At 38.0% G+C, this 16,608-nt stretch overlaps 1 protein-coding gene across 8 annotated transcripts in view; it reads right to left on the bottom strand.

Annotated features, from left to right (window-relative positions):
- Positions 1-16,608, bottom strand: part of LOC144593494 (signal-induced proliferation-associated 1-like protein 2) — a 389,226-nt gene that overhangs the window by 371,849 nt on the left and 769 nt on the right. Inside the window, exons 1-2 of one of the 8 annotated variants that reach the window (XM_078399147.1) lie at positions 16,444-16,550; positions 1,137-1,227 (exon numbers count right to left, since the gene is read on the bottom strand). The exons of 4 other annotated variants lie outside the window; for them this stretch is intronic. The gene's annotated coding sequence lies outside the window, so the exon portion shown is untranslated. Of the gene's footprint in view, positions 1-1,136; positions 1,228-15,670; positions 15,715-16,443; positions 16,551-16,608 lie in introns of those variants that run through there. 3 more of the 8 variants (XM_078399146.1, XM_078399148.1, XM_078399150.1) reach the window with 3 other exon arrangements.

Consider the following 16,608-nt stretch of genomic DNA (forward strand, 5'->3'; position numbering starts at 1 on the left):
CAGAAGATGAGGTAAAGATCCTAGAAGACCAGAGATAGAAATGCAAGAGAGGAAATGAGATGGTGAATTACAGTGGCAGGCAACCAAATGTTCAGTACATGAGATTGGATGTAGTGAAAGTGAATTGCTACTTCACCTGGAAAGAGTAGTTGGGATCCTGGATGTTAAAAAAAGGTGAAAATGGAGGTGCTGCATCTCTTGTTTTTGCATGCAGGTGACAAGGGAAAGGAAACAAAAAAGTAACTAAGGAAGCAAACTTTTTGAAATGCTGAAAGTGGAGGATAGAAAAGGGGTATAAATCTGGTGGTGGAATCACACTGGAATTAGAAGGTACAATGAAGGATGATCCCTTGAATGCAAAGGCTGGTGGGGTGATAGTTATGACCAGGAGATTCTGTTCTTGAGACAGCTAATGAGCTGTTGTACAGGAAAGAGAGGCAATCTACTTTTGTTGTCCACTGTTGTAGAGGGGAAGTTACAGTTCTGGAAGAAGGAAGATATTTCAGAGACATCTATTGGGAACATCCCATCATCAGAGCAAATGCAACAGAGATGAGGGAACTAGGAATATAAGAAAATAACTGCAGATGCTGGTACAAATCGATTTATTCACAAAATGCTGGAGTAACTCAGCAGGTCAGGCAGCATCTCGGGAGATGCTGCCTGACCTGCTGAGTTACTCCAGCATTTTGTGAGGGAACTAGGAAAATGGAATGATGTCCTATAGGAGACAGAATGGGAAGAACTATTATCTAGATAACAGTGGATACCTTGAACAATAATCTATAAACATTGTGAGGAGAGTGCCCACTATTCATGTGCAAGGCGATTAAAAAGATTTAATGTTAAGCTATACCCTGGCATTAACATTTCATAGGATTCAACATTAAATGATTTTATTTTAATCTATAGCCACCGAGCACTGGATGCTGATTATTAGCAAGCAAATAAAGCACAGTTTTTTTAAGTAGATGATCGTTTTATCAGGTAACCTAGGTACTATTCTGTTGCTGAAATGAAATTGTGATTAAACCTGCTTGACTCTTTCAAGTCACGAACTAATTAATGGTTAAAGATACAAACTGCAGTAATTAAATACTAACAGTTTGGAATTATTATTCAATCACTCCTCCTACCTTGGCCCTTGAGTAGTAGGTAGGGCTGGGATCCCACAGTAGTTTGCTGGGATCAATGTCAATTGGGAAGGTTATCATCAACATTTATATCCTGTGCATGAGGGGCAGAAATTGAACATTAATTCCTTATCTCAAATTATTCAAAACACGAGTCTTATTTGACCTGTTCAAATGTTAACATTACATTTGAAGGTTTTGTAAAACTTTTTTTTCCCTTTATATGAAATCATTAGTTGCAGATCCAATTTGCAGATTACATTATGGATTAATTAAATACAAAACACAAAAACAATTATGTGACAACAACATTGTGAGAAAGTGTAATGATGCAAATATATCAAAGATCAAATCAAAGATCAAACATGTAGGTCAACAATGTTAATGTATTCATGGAGTATTTACTAATCAAAGCTCAAAATAATTGACTTTTCACGTTTAGAAGAATCCGATTGGTGAATTTGTATGTTATAATTTTAAACCAGTTGGAAAAGCAGTTCGTGTTTTAAACAGAAACCAGCAGTCGCAGAGAAAGGTGAATATAAATGAAAAATTTGGTGACATTATTCTGCAAAGCTGCTTTATAGTTATGAAAGTTTATGAAATATCTTTCAGATCTTTATGACAGTATACATTGAGAAAGAGGATAGTTATACCATTCAAATACATAAATAATGTGCAGAGATTATTAAATAAAAATTAGATATTTTAAAAATAGAACAGTGATGTGCTTTAAGGCATATAAAACTTTCTTAAGAGGATTCAATGTCCATTGTGGCTTCACATCTTTCCTCGGATGTGCTAACATAAATTAAGTATGATTAATTAGATTGTATATTATTAAAGCTTAACACCCCTTTGTTAACAAACCAGTCTTACCTACAGGTAAAGGTTAGAAATTGAGGGAATTAAGGGAACCAAGGGATATGGAGTTAGTACAAGGAATGGCACTGAGATGAAAGACAAACCATGATCTTATTGAATGATAGCAAGGTACAAGGAGCTCAAATGATTTTTTCCTGCCTCTTATTTATTTTTAATAATAAATGGAGGCTGAAAAAAAATTCATTTGAGCTCCATGTAGAGCCATTTGAGCTAGGGAGGTTTGGTGGGGGGGGGGGGGGGTGGAGGGAGAGGAAAGAGACAATGAGAGGAAGGTAGAAAGAGGAATTGGCAAACTATGGCCATTATTGTTAACACTGCTCTTCCAGCCTCCACTAAATAGATGTTTCTGCCACTATTCCCAACCTATCCTAGAATAGTAGGAACTTATCACAGAAGGGTATATAATCAATTATGATTATACTATGTCTATACTAGATCATTGAAAGAGCATGCAACATTCCTCCCTGTATTTGAAAAGCAAAGGTAGGGCATGTTAATTTGGGAGTGTTTTTTTTAAAACTAAGTTTTTGTTTAATTTCATCATCTCAGTTCATAGTAATTACACCTTCAACAGACAGTAGAGGTCAATGCCATAAATACAATCCACGCAATATTAATTTTTTTCCAAAGGCATGCCAATGGGACAAGTGCTTTAGAAACAAAAATTACTGTACAATGCAACAGTTTTACATACATAGCTTTACACCCAAAGGGAATTTGAAAAGATCAAGGATTTGCAGGGCAGGCAATATCTTCCACATGTGCCACAGAACACCAGATAAGGGAAAAAAAGTTGATAAATGCAAAATATGATCCAGGTACCAGCAAATTCACATGCTAAAGATATATTTCATGTCCCCCACACTCCACTCCAGGGTTTCTGCTTCCCCATAAACCCAGGTTTAATTGCAGATACAAGTCGTTTGCATGATTTTGTCAAGCTATCTACACTAACCATGTGTCTTTCCAACTAACTTTTAAATGTTGCACTGTACCTGCTTCAATTACTTCCTCAGGCTGTATATACCCACTACACAATATGGAAAAAGTAGCCCCTCGGGTCTCTTAAATGATTCCCCTCTCACCTTGTTTGAACTATGCAGCTCAAAAGGACTTTATTCGGACTGGAGGGAAACTAAGATATCTACCTATATTTAGAAAGGCAAGGAATTTGGTAGCCTGGTCTGGAAGGTTGGATCACCAAGTGTGGGCTAGTCAACTGGATACAAAAATGGTTTGTCAAAGTAGTACAAGGATGATTGTGCAGGGTTGATTTTCAGATTGGAGTTCCTGACCAGCAGTGGGCCGCAGGGATCGGTGCTCACATGTTCGTCGTCTATGTTCACAATTTGGAACAGAATCGTTGACATGGTCAGTAAGTTTATGAACTATGTTACAATTACTGGTATAGTAGACAGTGAAGAAGATGATCTAAGATTACAACAGGATCTAGATCAACTGAGAAAGTGGACCAAAGAATAGCAGATGGAATTTAAATCTGATATGTGTAAAATGGTGCATTTTGGCAAATTAAACCATGGAGTGTTGAGAACAGAGAGGCCTCGGGGCACTTACATAATAACTCAAAAGTTGCAACCCAGGTAGACACAGATGTGAAAGTAGCATTTTGCATTCCTGCCTTCAACGGTAAGGCATTGATTGCAAGAGTCTTGTTACAACTGTGCAAGATGTTGGAAGAGTCTTATTTAACAGTTTAAAATAGAGAGCTGATATTAAATCACAATTTTAGAAATAATTCTCCTTTCCAGAACCTATAAAGTCTAGAAGGAATGCATCCAAGGAAAAAGATCAAATCAATACCACACACACACCACACACAACCACAACAAGTTAATGTTTATGTTTTGGAGCTCTTACATGTTATAAATATTTGGCTTTGTGAAAATATGTATATCTCCTCCAATAAATCAAATATGTCCATCTTCAGGCAACTGATTATGCACTATTTTCCTAAAATCTATCCATCCTCAGAGATATTAATCATTATTGCCATAATTGATATCAGTGGCATTTATGACGAATGAATAGTCAATTCTCCGTGGACTAGCATTATAAACAATTACATTATACTCAAGCTTATTCGATCTTCATCTTCATAAATTGCTGCAAAACATTAATACTGCATAAAGTTTAGGATGCTAAAGACAAGTTGTTTTTGACTTCCTCAATTCAAGGAGATTGTAATCTAAAATAAATAAATTAATAAAATAAATGAAAATAAATTTTGGCAAATTCTGTAAACACAACAGACACGCACAAGATATAAATGATGATTGCGATTGCATGTAACTGAGCCTATATCCCCACATTCACCCTCCTCTACTTGGCTCCATCTACGACCCATCATTTACTACTCTCCCTCCCTTCCCCTCCCCAAATTTGGTTCCACCTATCACCTATCCACCTATGCCTCACCCCACCCCCCCTCTCAGTTCTAGATATTTGCTATCTTCTCTCATCACTCTCAGTCCCAACACAGGGTGTTACCCTGAATGTCAACCATCCCTTTGCCTCCACAGATTCTGCTTGACTACCGAGCCCATTTGTTTTTGCTCCAGATCCCAACATCTGTAATCTCTTGTGACATCCTTCATCAGAAAAATCGAGAAAGAGAAAAAAAGTTCCCAGGATTGGAATATCAAATACTAGAGGGCATAGCTTTAAAGTGAAATTGGCAAAGTTTAAAGGAGATGTGTGGAGCAAGTTTTTTTTTTACACACAGAGGGAGTTTATTGTATGGAATGCGCAGTCGTAGTTGGTAGTGGAGGCAGACACGATAAAGGTATCTGGGAAACTTTTGGATAGACACATGAATTAGCAGGGATTTGAGGGATATGGATTATATGCAAGCTGTTAAGAATTGGTCTTGGCATCAGTTTACCATAGACATTATGGGCTAAAGGACCTGTTCTTATGCTGCACTGTTCTACGTTAATTTCAGGGGAGGTGGTGGTTAATTTCTGGGGAGTGATAGGTAGAATAAAGTAAATATTGCTGACCACGCAACACCAAATGCGATAACGTGGAAGTTACAAGCACATTATGCTTCTACATTTCTTACTAATTAATATACAAGGCCTGTGGGATGAGTGGGGATAAATGGGTCCCTTTCGGAATGGGAGGCAGTGACCAGTGGGGTACCGCAAGGTTCGGTGCTGGGACCCCAGCTATTTAAGATATACATTAATGACTTAGACGAAGGGATTAAAAGTACCATTAGCAAATTTGCAGATGATACTAAGCTGGGGGGTAGTGTGAATTGTGAGGAAGATGCAATAAGGCTGCAGGGTGACTTGGACAGGTTGTGTGAGTGGGCGGATACATGGCAGATGCAGTTTAATGTAGATAAGTGTGAGGTTATTCACTTTGGAAGTAAGAATAGAAAGGTAGATTATTATCTGAATGGTGTCAAGTTAGGAGGAGGGGGAGTTCAACGAGATCTGGGTGTCCTAGTGCATCAGTCAATGAAAGGAAGCATGCAGGTACAGCAGGCAGTGAAGAAAGCCAATGGAATGTTGGCCTTCATAACGGCGGCACGGTAGCGCAGCGGTAGAGTTGCTGCTTTACAGCGAATGCAGCGCCGGAGACTCAGGTTCGATCCTGACTACGGGTGCTGCACTGTAAGGAGTTTGTACGTTCTCCCCGTGACCTGCGTGGGTTTTCTCCGAGATCTTCGGTTTCCTCCCACACTCCAAAGACGTACAGGTATGTAGGTTAATTGGCTGGGTAAATGTAAAAATTGTCCCTAGTGGGTGTAGGATAGTGTTAATGTACGGGGATCGCTGGGCGGCACGGACTTGGTGGGCCGAAAAGGCCTGTTTCCGGCTGTATATATATGATATGATATGAAGAGGAGTTGAGTATAGGAGCAAAGAGGTCCTTCTACAGTTGTACCGGGCCCTGGTGAGACCGCACCTGGAGTACTGTGTGCAGTTTTGGTCTCCAAATTTGAGGAAGGATATTCTTGCTATGGAGGGCGTGCAGCGTAGGTTCACTAGGTTAATTCCCGGAATGGCGGGACTGTCGTATGTTGAAAGGCTGGAGCGATTGGGCTTGTATACACTGGAATTTAGAAGGATGAGGGGGGATCTTATTGAAACATAAGATAATTAGGGGATTGGACACATTAGAGGCAGGAAACATGTTCCCAATGTTGGGAGAGTCCAGAACAAGGGGCCACAGTTTAAGAATAAGGGGTAGGCCATTTAGAACGGAGATGAGGAAGAACTTTTTCAGTCAGAGAGTGGTGAAGGTGTGGAATTCTCTGCCTCAGAAGGCAGTGGAGGCCAGTTAGTTGGATACTTTCAAGAGAGAGCTGGATAGAGCTCTTAAGGATAGCGGAGTGAGGGGGTATGGGGAGAAGGCAGGAACGGGGTACTGATTGAGAGTGATCAGCCATGATCGCATTGAATGGCGGTGCTGGCTCGAAGGGCTGAATGGCCTACTCCTGCACCTATTGTCTATTGTCTATTGGATGTGCCCAACAAACCCTGCTAACGAAAGAGAAAAACTGAGCCACAAATGGATGACTGATACAAATGGCAAGTTCTGATGCAGACCAAAAGAAAGAGTGCTTTACCAACAGTTGGAGAATTCAAGGCTTAGCCCAGAAGGCTACAATATGCCCAGAAAGAAGATAAGTTGTTGTTTCTCAAGCTTGTGTTGGGCCTCCTAACAGTGCAGGAGATTACACATTTTCTTTTGGACCATTGTAGGTAATGAAGGAGCTATCAAAGCATTTCATCATCAGTTCACAACTATTATTCTGGTTTTCCAATATCTACTTTCTTTAAATGAATTTTAATTTGTTCAGTTATAACTTTCAGGAGTAATGCAGAAAGATCAAAATATTCCACACCAGGAAGTGCATAGACAAGAACTTGGAGTCAATGAAACGGAGGTCATCTGGCTATGAAGCACAATTGCATTGGTAAAGATAGATATGTTAAAGATGTAACAATGCACAGTAGCTTCATTGTGAAAGTGATGTTTTTTGTTAATCATATATTCAAATACTATGGTATAATTACTATAAATAGCTCTACAATTGAGCATTCAACAAGAAGCAATGCTGAGCATTTATTAATCTGGGCTCCCAAAATCAATTTGCCTCCAATTAACTGTAGAAAATAGCGTAATCTTAAACCAAATTTCAAATGGCAGGCATGTGACCAAGGTTAAAAAAAGAGGAAAAGAACCGAGCGCTTGCGCGAGGCATAGAGCGGGGGGTCAAATTTTTTTGATTTTTTTGAAAATTTACACACAGAATTACCGGTTTCAAACCTCTTTTAGTGCATTTCAAAGTAAAAACAGACATTACAAAATAATGTGAATATGTCACTGTATACTAATAACATTTTGAAGTAAATTTGCACATTAATTGATAATCAGCCCAAAAAGGTGGTAATTGGCTTTTCTGCTGTGTTTTATATTTTAAAACCGTCTTAATTAATTTAGTTATATAATCTTGCACTTAAATTTAATATTTACTCATTACAGTTCCACCACTGATTTTCCGACACTCTTGGTTCCAGAGCTTTGCTGGTTTATCCAGCCGTCCAAGGAAGTCGGCTATGGGGATAGATGTGCTGGCTCCAGCTGGGCTGGAGTTCCAGAGCCCCGGCCGCAGGTTGCAAATTCAACCCACCGATCGGCCATGGAAGCCCCGATGAGGTCGAGATTGGCTGCCTTGCCCAGCCGAGGTGCCACATTTTCGGGGAGACTTCCAGGGCACGGGGGATTTCTCGTGGAACCCCTAGCGACCTCTAGTGGAACCCTAGTGTTCATTACAAGTCTATACATCGTTTATTTTCTTTTGTTTCTTTCTTTTTTTCGATCCGATTTCTCCGTTTATTTGGCATAGCGAAAAACGCAGAAATCATGCAAAAAGCACAGAAAATGGATTTGAAAAACGCAGAAATCCACGGAACGCGGAAAATTCACATGCCTGAAATGGACAATGACGATTCAAATCATCATTACCAGGGTCAATACACATACTAGACTAAAACTGCTCTCTCTTTCGCTGAATGGAAGGGTTCAAAGACTCACATCCTACCATCCCAGTTATGTTGCAATCTAATTATTAATCTGTATAATGTTCACATTTTCCCCAATAGTACACCTTTCAGCAACCTGCTGATATCAATTATGTCTTGCAATGTACAAGTGATAGCCTACGGTTATTAGTAGGGTATCACTTGATCATTGTCCTTTCCATGCACATTTATGCACCAATGGCACCTTAAGTATTCATCAGAATGTTTCTTTTCGTAAATTAGATGAAGGGATGCTTTAAACTTAGCACTGTGTTCCACAATTTATTTTACTGCTAAGTTTGCTTAACCATGCTTGCTTTTTAAAGTTGCAAGTCTAAAAATGTTTAGTAAACAAGATCTCTGTTCTAAGTCTGACATATTTATTGGGAAACTACAGATTAGAGTAGTGTGTCTATTTAAGCTGTAATTTGGAAACCTTTGCTTGGAAACGCCAACAAGGCAATGTGGAAATAGATTGTAGAACAGGCCCTTTGGGCCACAATGTTTTCCACGAACATGAACAGAGTAAAACAGTTCTCATCTGCCTGTACATGATCCATATCCCTCTATTCCCTACACAACCATGTGCCTATCTTAAATCCTGTTAAACTCCACTATCGTATCTACCTCCACCAGCACCTCTGACAATTTTCTCGGCCCCCACCACACTCAGTTAAAAAGACTTGCCCAGCGCATCTCCATTAAACTTTCCCCTCTCACCTTATAGCTACACCCTCTAGTGTTGGATATTTCCACCCCGGGAAAAAGATTCTGACTGCCTCCACTATCTATACCTCTCATCATTTATACACTTCTATCAAGACTCCCCTCAAGCTCTAATGATCCAGGCAACATTCTGGTAAACCTCCCCTGGCTATGCAAACAGTTCAGAAGCTAGGTATCCTGCTGCCAAATGACTTATCTCCTGACACATCAGCCTCCTTCTACCATCAACAAGGCACAAATCAAGAATGTGCTGGAATATCCACTGCTTTCCTGAATAGATGCTTAAGAAGCTTGGCACCAAAGCACTTCAATTAATTAGTACTCAATCAACATTCATTCCTTCCACCAACAGAGTGTCACCTGTAGTGTACCATCTCAAAGATGCACTGTAGTTACTCAACAGGCTACTTTAATGCATCTCCTAAACATGCAACTTCTACCACTTACTGCAAGGGTGGGAACACCACTGGCTCCAGATTAACCTCAAAGTCACATATCATTCTGACGTGGAAATATATCAATAGTTCTTTATCCATGCACCCAAATCCTGGAACTCTGAACTCAACAGTACTGTGGAAGTACCATCATCAACAGGATCACAGAAGTTCAAGTCCAACACAACCTTCTTGATGTAGACAATAAATTATAGCCTGCCAACAATGCCCAGATCATGATAAATCAAGTAAAATTAAATAAAATATATTCATTGAACAATGGACAGTCATAAGAATGGTCAAATTTGTGTTATTGAATTTTGGAAGCACCAGGGGCAATCTACTTGAAGGGGAAGATTCTTAGGGGCGGAGCAGATGTTTCCTCTCATAGGCTAAAAGGCATAGTCTCCAGATGAGGAAAAAATTATTTTGCATTGCGTTTTTAGAATTCCTTCCCCAGAAAGTTGTGGGGGTTGAATATTTAAATTATTCAAAGCCAAGCAAGACAAGATATTCAATCAATAAAGTAAATAAGGATAATTGAGAAAAGGAAGGAAAGTGAACCCAAACAAAGGTAGATCAGTCAGAATCTTATTGAAAAGTGGAGTGTGCACTAGGGACAAAACTACTTCGTTCTGCTCAGGTTTGCAGTGTTGGATGATGGATTCTAGTCAGGGGAGGTGTGTTAGAATACTTTCTGCTGGCAAGATGAAACAGTGTGTTTTTAAGTTTCATTGATACAATCTGCAGATTGCACCTGGATAAGCAAATCTGGAGGAAAAAATGCTTTTAAAAATAGCAAAATTAAAACGCATCCCTTAAAATCATCCCACTGCTGGCATGAATCTAGTAACTTTTTTTTCAGCTGAAGACAACAGCTAAGAATAACTATTCACTCCAACTACCAGTTCTTAAGAGCATATGAAAATCCTGCCTTCCTCAATTAAAATTCTTAAGTTTATAGGTGTGATTCTGCCAAAAGTACAATTTTTAATACCTTTCAAATATTACTGCTATCAAGGTTATTTGGATTTGATGAATGAGATGAAAAGTTAATTGGCTTGAAACCCAAAACAAAACGGTGTCAATCTTTTGAATTTAAATATGATTTTTTTCCTCTGGTGCTAGGTTATGCCATTAATATAGTTTTAAAATAGTTCAAATCAGCAATTTCTAGTGAGTCTAGCTGGGATGCGCTCTATGATCTATTAGAGGAATTTTCATAATAATTAAAACGTTATAAATAATAGTTGTATTTACCATTGCAGGCTTCTTGCCTCCAGTGGGAATGAGAGACAAGCACATTCCTTCAATAAGAATATATTTGTTCCTTCAGTGACCAGGCAGCTGTTTGATCTCTGCTGGGTTTATATTTGCTGTGATACAGTCATCCACAAGCAAGTTATCATTTTTTCACCTTTTTGCAACAAATTAATATCATACACGACCCAACTCCAACCTACTTGCAGCTACACTCAATATGCCTTGACTTTCCAGGACCAGTTTCAAATAAAAATTCAAAGACCAAGAATCAATCAAGTGAACAGTTCATGAACACATTGAATGTGCTGGGATTCTAACGCAGAGACTCCAGCACCTCTGCTATTTATTCACTGTTATGTTTTGTGTATCTATCCAGATCATAAGCTCTCACTCCAAACATCTAGCTGATTTCCATCATGCACATAATCACCAGAACTATAAAATCTACACTGATTCATTAATTAATTATGCCAGCCAATATTGTTTCCCCCAGATATATCATCTGCTTCTTCTTAAGCCCTTTGCTCCTCTAGGGAGCATAGGCCATTGACAAATGTCCTCCATCTCACTCGGTTGTTGGCAGTTCTTTTGAGATCTCCCCTGTTAAGCCCACTCCCCCCCAAATATATGCCATGATATAATAATCTGGAGAATATCTGTATCACAATTAACCTAATTATCTCTAGCCACAAAGTTGTAATGATTCTTCCATCGAATCCTAAAAACTCTCAAAAACCTTTCTGGAAATGCAAATAACAGGAAATACAATATCAGGAAAGTAGTGTGGGAAAAATCCGTGATCCAGAATAAAGTTTATCTTTAAACTTCAGCAAAGCTACTTGGGTATGTCTTGCCATGCAAATTGTAAGAGGACTCCAAATTGGATCCAAATAACGTGGCAGCTAAGAGTAGAAATAGTTCTGCAGGATACAACTGTGGTAAAAATAATCAAGTTTTGTATCTCTTCCCACTATAAATTTGATGGCAACAGCACTGAGATAAATTTCCTGTCCTCAACCAAATTATAACAGTTCCTTCAAACCAACTGTACAAAGGTAGCAGCCCACAATGTATGCAAGTGCTGTCCTCATATAATGCCAAACTTCCCAATTTACTCAACAGAAACAGATAATTATCTTAAGATAGTGAAGTCTCACAAAATTGGAAATAGTCCAGTGGTACACCTCCAATAAATGTTTTAAACATTTGAATGTAACATTTTAGTTAAAATGTTTATGATTTATGCAGGAAAGAAATTTTGGAATAAATGGATCTATCAAATGATGATCAAAGTTAAACTCAATAAACAATCCGAAATTATTCTGAATTTTCATCCATTCCTTGTTATGAAGTATTTTAAATGCAAAACAACCATTACAAAACTCCTTTAATATTATAAGGTATTCAAAGACATTTCTGAGAGAGGGAAAAAAAGACAGCAAGCCACAAAATGATTAGGCAATGATCTAAAAGAACATCAGAATTATTGGAGTTAAGAAGCGATCTTTGATATTTTTTCTAGGATCCCATTTCAATCCATGTCACTGAACAATTGGAGACAAAGTATTGAACTTACTTTCCAAATTAACTATTTAGGAAATGTGCGCAACATTTCTGGTCTGAATTCTCAAATTTTAATTAGCTAAATGGAAACATTTAAAAATAGATACATTTTATGAGAAGAAACATCCTTTTGATCATCAGAAGGCTATTATCAGGCCTCTAATGAAAAAAAATTCTAAAAAGCATGTGCATATTTCTTCTGCTGTGAACCATGCATTTTACAATTACACAACCAGTGGTTAAATGTTTGCTTCAAGCTTTGGCTTTACATTTAGAACCAATGAATAATGTGTCATGCAGGGTGCATCTGCTGTCAATAAAACAAAATTAAACATTCATTGAACATTCTCCCTCCTATGAGAAAAATAACTTGAGCTCTGCCCCCACCATGCCTTCGTTCTGCTGCGCCTTATCACCCCCAAGCACTCTTCTCTACCCCCAACTTGCAAATTTGTACATGTATCGGCACGTATAATGCAATGGACCATCTTATTCCAATCTGCCTATTAAATATTTCACCATGAGAAAGCTTCCGATTCAACCAATTAATTGCTTTCCCCTGAACACTATTACGGTTTGCAAAGGTGTACAAATCCCTTCTGATTACTGGCGTAAGGGCCGTGACAAGACCATCTGCAACCCCTCCAGAACTCCCTGTCCCCATTCAAGGAACAAGTGATCTACCAGCCACAAAAGAGTGAAGGTATCATCATGACCGCCGCCTACCACTTGGGAATAGTTCATCAACATAAAATTAGCACAATCAGCACACTGCAACAGCATTGAAACACAAATAGGAATTCCCTCATATGCAGTTTCTTTGAAATGGTTAACACAATCTGTCAACAACTGGTGTCGCAGACCAGTAGAATGATACCTCTGTTTCAATGATTATTGCAGTGGCTTAAGATTGTTAGTAGACATACATAGAATTATTTAAATGTTCCGAGGGCAATTTAGAAAGAAACAAGTGAACAGGATACAAATGAAGTTGGACCGATCAAAGAGCAATGTCACATCTTTCCATTGCTAGGTTCAACTATAGTTCTCACCAACTCTGGCAGGAAATAAAAACCAACAACCAAAACTCTGAAAACCTCTTTCAAAGCTGAGCTGAGGATTGAAAGGTATATTCAAGCTCATGAAAAAGTAATATATTTCCTCTCTTAAATGCTTGTCATTCAATGTAAATTAGATTTTTGCCTAAAAAAGTTATTTGTAATTTTGATTTTTAAAAGTATGCATAAGGTCTGCTTTCAGTACATGAAGCAGGTTACCATTAACTTTAGCTTGCCACATAAATGAAATGCCCTGCACTGCACTAAACCTTTAGTGCAAACCAAGCTCTGCACCAAACCTTTGTCTTCTGTGTGAAAGCTACCTCCAAGCCCAGATTGGTGAAATCAGTAGTGAACAATTGTAGACCTACATCAAGAAAGAGTGACAACCAACTGTACCAAATTATCAATGTACAAGGTTTCTGACCTTAAAACAAGAGCATAGTGAATAAGTAATCAGAAAAAAATCCGAAAAGATCCGTGTCAATTTGTGCAGAAGAAGAATTTAGTTATTTGATTAGGATCAGATACAACTGCTGAATACATACAATCTAATTTTAAAAAGTTTAGATATGAAGAAAATGTGAAAATTCTGATTGATCCACTTTAAAAGATGGGGTGGTGAAGGAAGAAAAGCAGTGTTTCAAAATCAAATTAACATGTTAGACTGATCACAATACCATTTGTTCCAACACTGATCTTTTGGGGTAGTTCAATTTGATTTGCACAAATATCGGTTTACATTTTCACTATTTCATTTTAACCAAATCCGTAACAGCACCATAAATAACTACACATTCTTTCTAAACTAATAATCCTTGAATCTATAAAAAATGATTTGTTTTAGAATGACATTTATCGAATTTCCTCAATGCAGCATGAATTTATTTTGTGCACATCATTCATGTATTCGTCTTTGGTCATAGAGTGAAGAAATATTGGGTTTTCTTTTTTAAAAAAGGATCTTAATCACAGAGAATCACTCCACACTTCCACTGTGCTGCAGTCCTATAAAACCTGATTTACTTTTTGACAATTAATAAAAAGGTTGTGTTCATTCATCATCCACCATTTTCAAGAGTACTTATTTCAGTAAACAGTACCTCTTCAAAATTTGTAACTATAATATTGCATTGTCAATTATCCTCTGATCTATTTAGTGACTAAAAATTACAGTTTAAGTTGCAGGATATGCAATGGTGTGCTGCCCTGCAGCTAAGATGACGTGCTATACACATTCTTTCTTTGATGTAGGTCTACAATTGTTTGGACTAAATACCAGCCTATGCTCAAATGTACAGTATACAATTAGTCTCATCACACCATAGGTTTCATGCAGGTTCAGGTTCCGTTCCCCATGCTATCCAGGGAAAGATTAAGCAGAATGGTACAATCAAAACCAAAAGTAACTTTCTGTTGCAGCATGCAACACAGTGTTGAGTGATGCAGCAATTTTAGGCTTTAAAAAAAAAATTGATACCTTAACCATGAATATGTGCTCAAAATAAACCATAACTGCAATCACTTTGCAATGCTGCCAGATTTTTTTTTCATTCTTAAGTCACAAGGTACATTTATTCAGCCGTCATCACAGCTGCCATTGTCAGCAGTGCCACTACAGAGCAGGACACTCGATTCCTTCCATTCAATGAAGATTGGAAATAATCAACCGTTGCCCTGACAACTTCAAAATCTAAAGACTAGGCTTATTTAAGGCCAGAACATCGGGGATAACCTTTTCCCCTTCAGCACTAATTTTTCAACAGCTGTTGTATTGCTATAAGAAAGCATGACACAGTGAGATCTGGTTTACGAGACAACAACAAACAAGGTCATTTGAATATTGTAATAAAAATTATTATCTTATAAAAACATGTTTTTTATATTCTAGTGCCTTTATATTTTGCGCATTCAAAATTCTTGTTCATTTATATTATCTTCCAGAGATTGACAATTTACCTTTATGCTAAGCATGTGAATAAATAGATAAATTATGCCAAATATTGGTCTAGTTATGCAATTTTTTATTCAAATTGATAATTGTTATACCAATATATTAAATATATTTGCCACAAAGTAAGCAAAACTATTGTTTACATTATGAAACAATTAGTTTCTACCTAGAGTAATTAATGCTCAACATCGCCACATAACATCATAAACTATATTGTAAACTATGATTCAGAGTTGCACTAAATGGTTTTACCTTAAAGCACTGCACTACTTTTCACATTCTCTCACAATCCATGAAGACCGTGGAAATAATATCTCCAATTTACTACACTTTACTGCCTAACATGTTTACAAGGAGCGAGGGTTATTATTAAGCAGTATCCTTCTGTGAAGACAAACATCTTCTGCAATGTTACCATGACAAATATCGCCAACAGTAACCGTACAGTAGTAACGAGCCAAATTTAGCAGAAATTACAAATCTGAGATACGAGGCACGTTGTACATTTACTCAGACTATTTTTTAAATTATCTTTTCAGAGCAAGTGTAAGCTGTATCCCAATTAATTAAATGAACAACTAATATACTCGATTACATTGTTCTTTGTCAGTAACTGTTATCCTCTCGAGTTGGAAGGGCATATTTTCAACGCAGATTTTGCACGAGGGGCCCGATAAATCCCAGAAAACAATCGTGGAAGACGATGTGTGTTGTTATTATTTTCACTGAAAAAGCGGATAAACTTTTTGGGGTATTGATCAACAACACGAAACACGCCGCAATGTACGTTTTCCACATGATAATTTCCCTTCTACTGTTAAAATAAAACATTTTTAATTAAAGGCGATCATTTAATTTGCAGAACATTGTTAATGCGGTCATAATTTAATTGTAGATATGCCCCCTGAAAAAGTAAACAGTGCAGACCAAAAAAATGTGGGAAGTATTTCGGCACAAAGTGAACCCAAAATCTCGACCATAGTGCAATTCAAGCCATCTAGCGGACAAAATAGGAAGACAGAAAAGAAACCAACAAAACCAATTCCACAACACACTCAACCGGATTCCGACAACTTCCAAAGAAACGGGGATGCGCATTTGGGCTCTCAGTAACAACATCTAATTAAATATATTATTACACAACGGAGGAAATACATGATTTTAATCTCAGGACCATTTGGCTTTTGAAGGTATCCAGATGGGTGAGGTGAGTGAAGGACCGCGGGAATCCTCCGGATTTAGAGGACGGGACGGAAACCCTTTTGTTTCATATCCAATTTAATTTCGTTTTTAGCATAAAGGAAGGGTATTCATACATATAAAATAAATTGTCCGGCCGCGGTCCGCTTGCTGAACCGAGGGTAATACCTGACCCGCAGAGTGCATCAGCTTCGAGGAAAGGTCCCGCAATCACAGCGTTCAGCCTGCTCTCTTTCACTGAGGGGACACAACCACCCGCAAGAACGACGGGTTGTCGTCCTGCCCGAGGGGAAGAGTGGGAGGATGATCTGCTAATGATATTTTCCCAGTGGG

Source organism: Rhinoraja longicauda, chromosome 5 (assembly GCF_053455715.1).
Source record: "Rhinoraja longicauda isolate Sanriku21f chromosome 5, sRhiLon1.1, whole genome shotgun sequence".
NCBI classification, from domain to species: domain Eukaryota; kingdom Metazoa; phylum Chordata; class Chondrichthyes; order Rajiformes; family Arhynchobatidae; genus Rhinoraja; species Rhinoraja longicauda.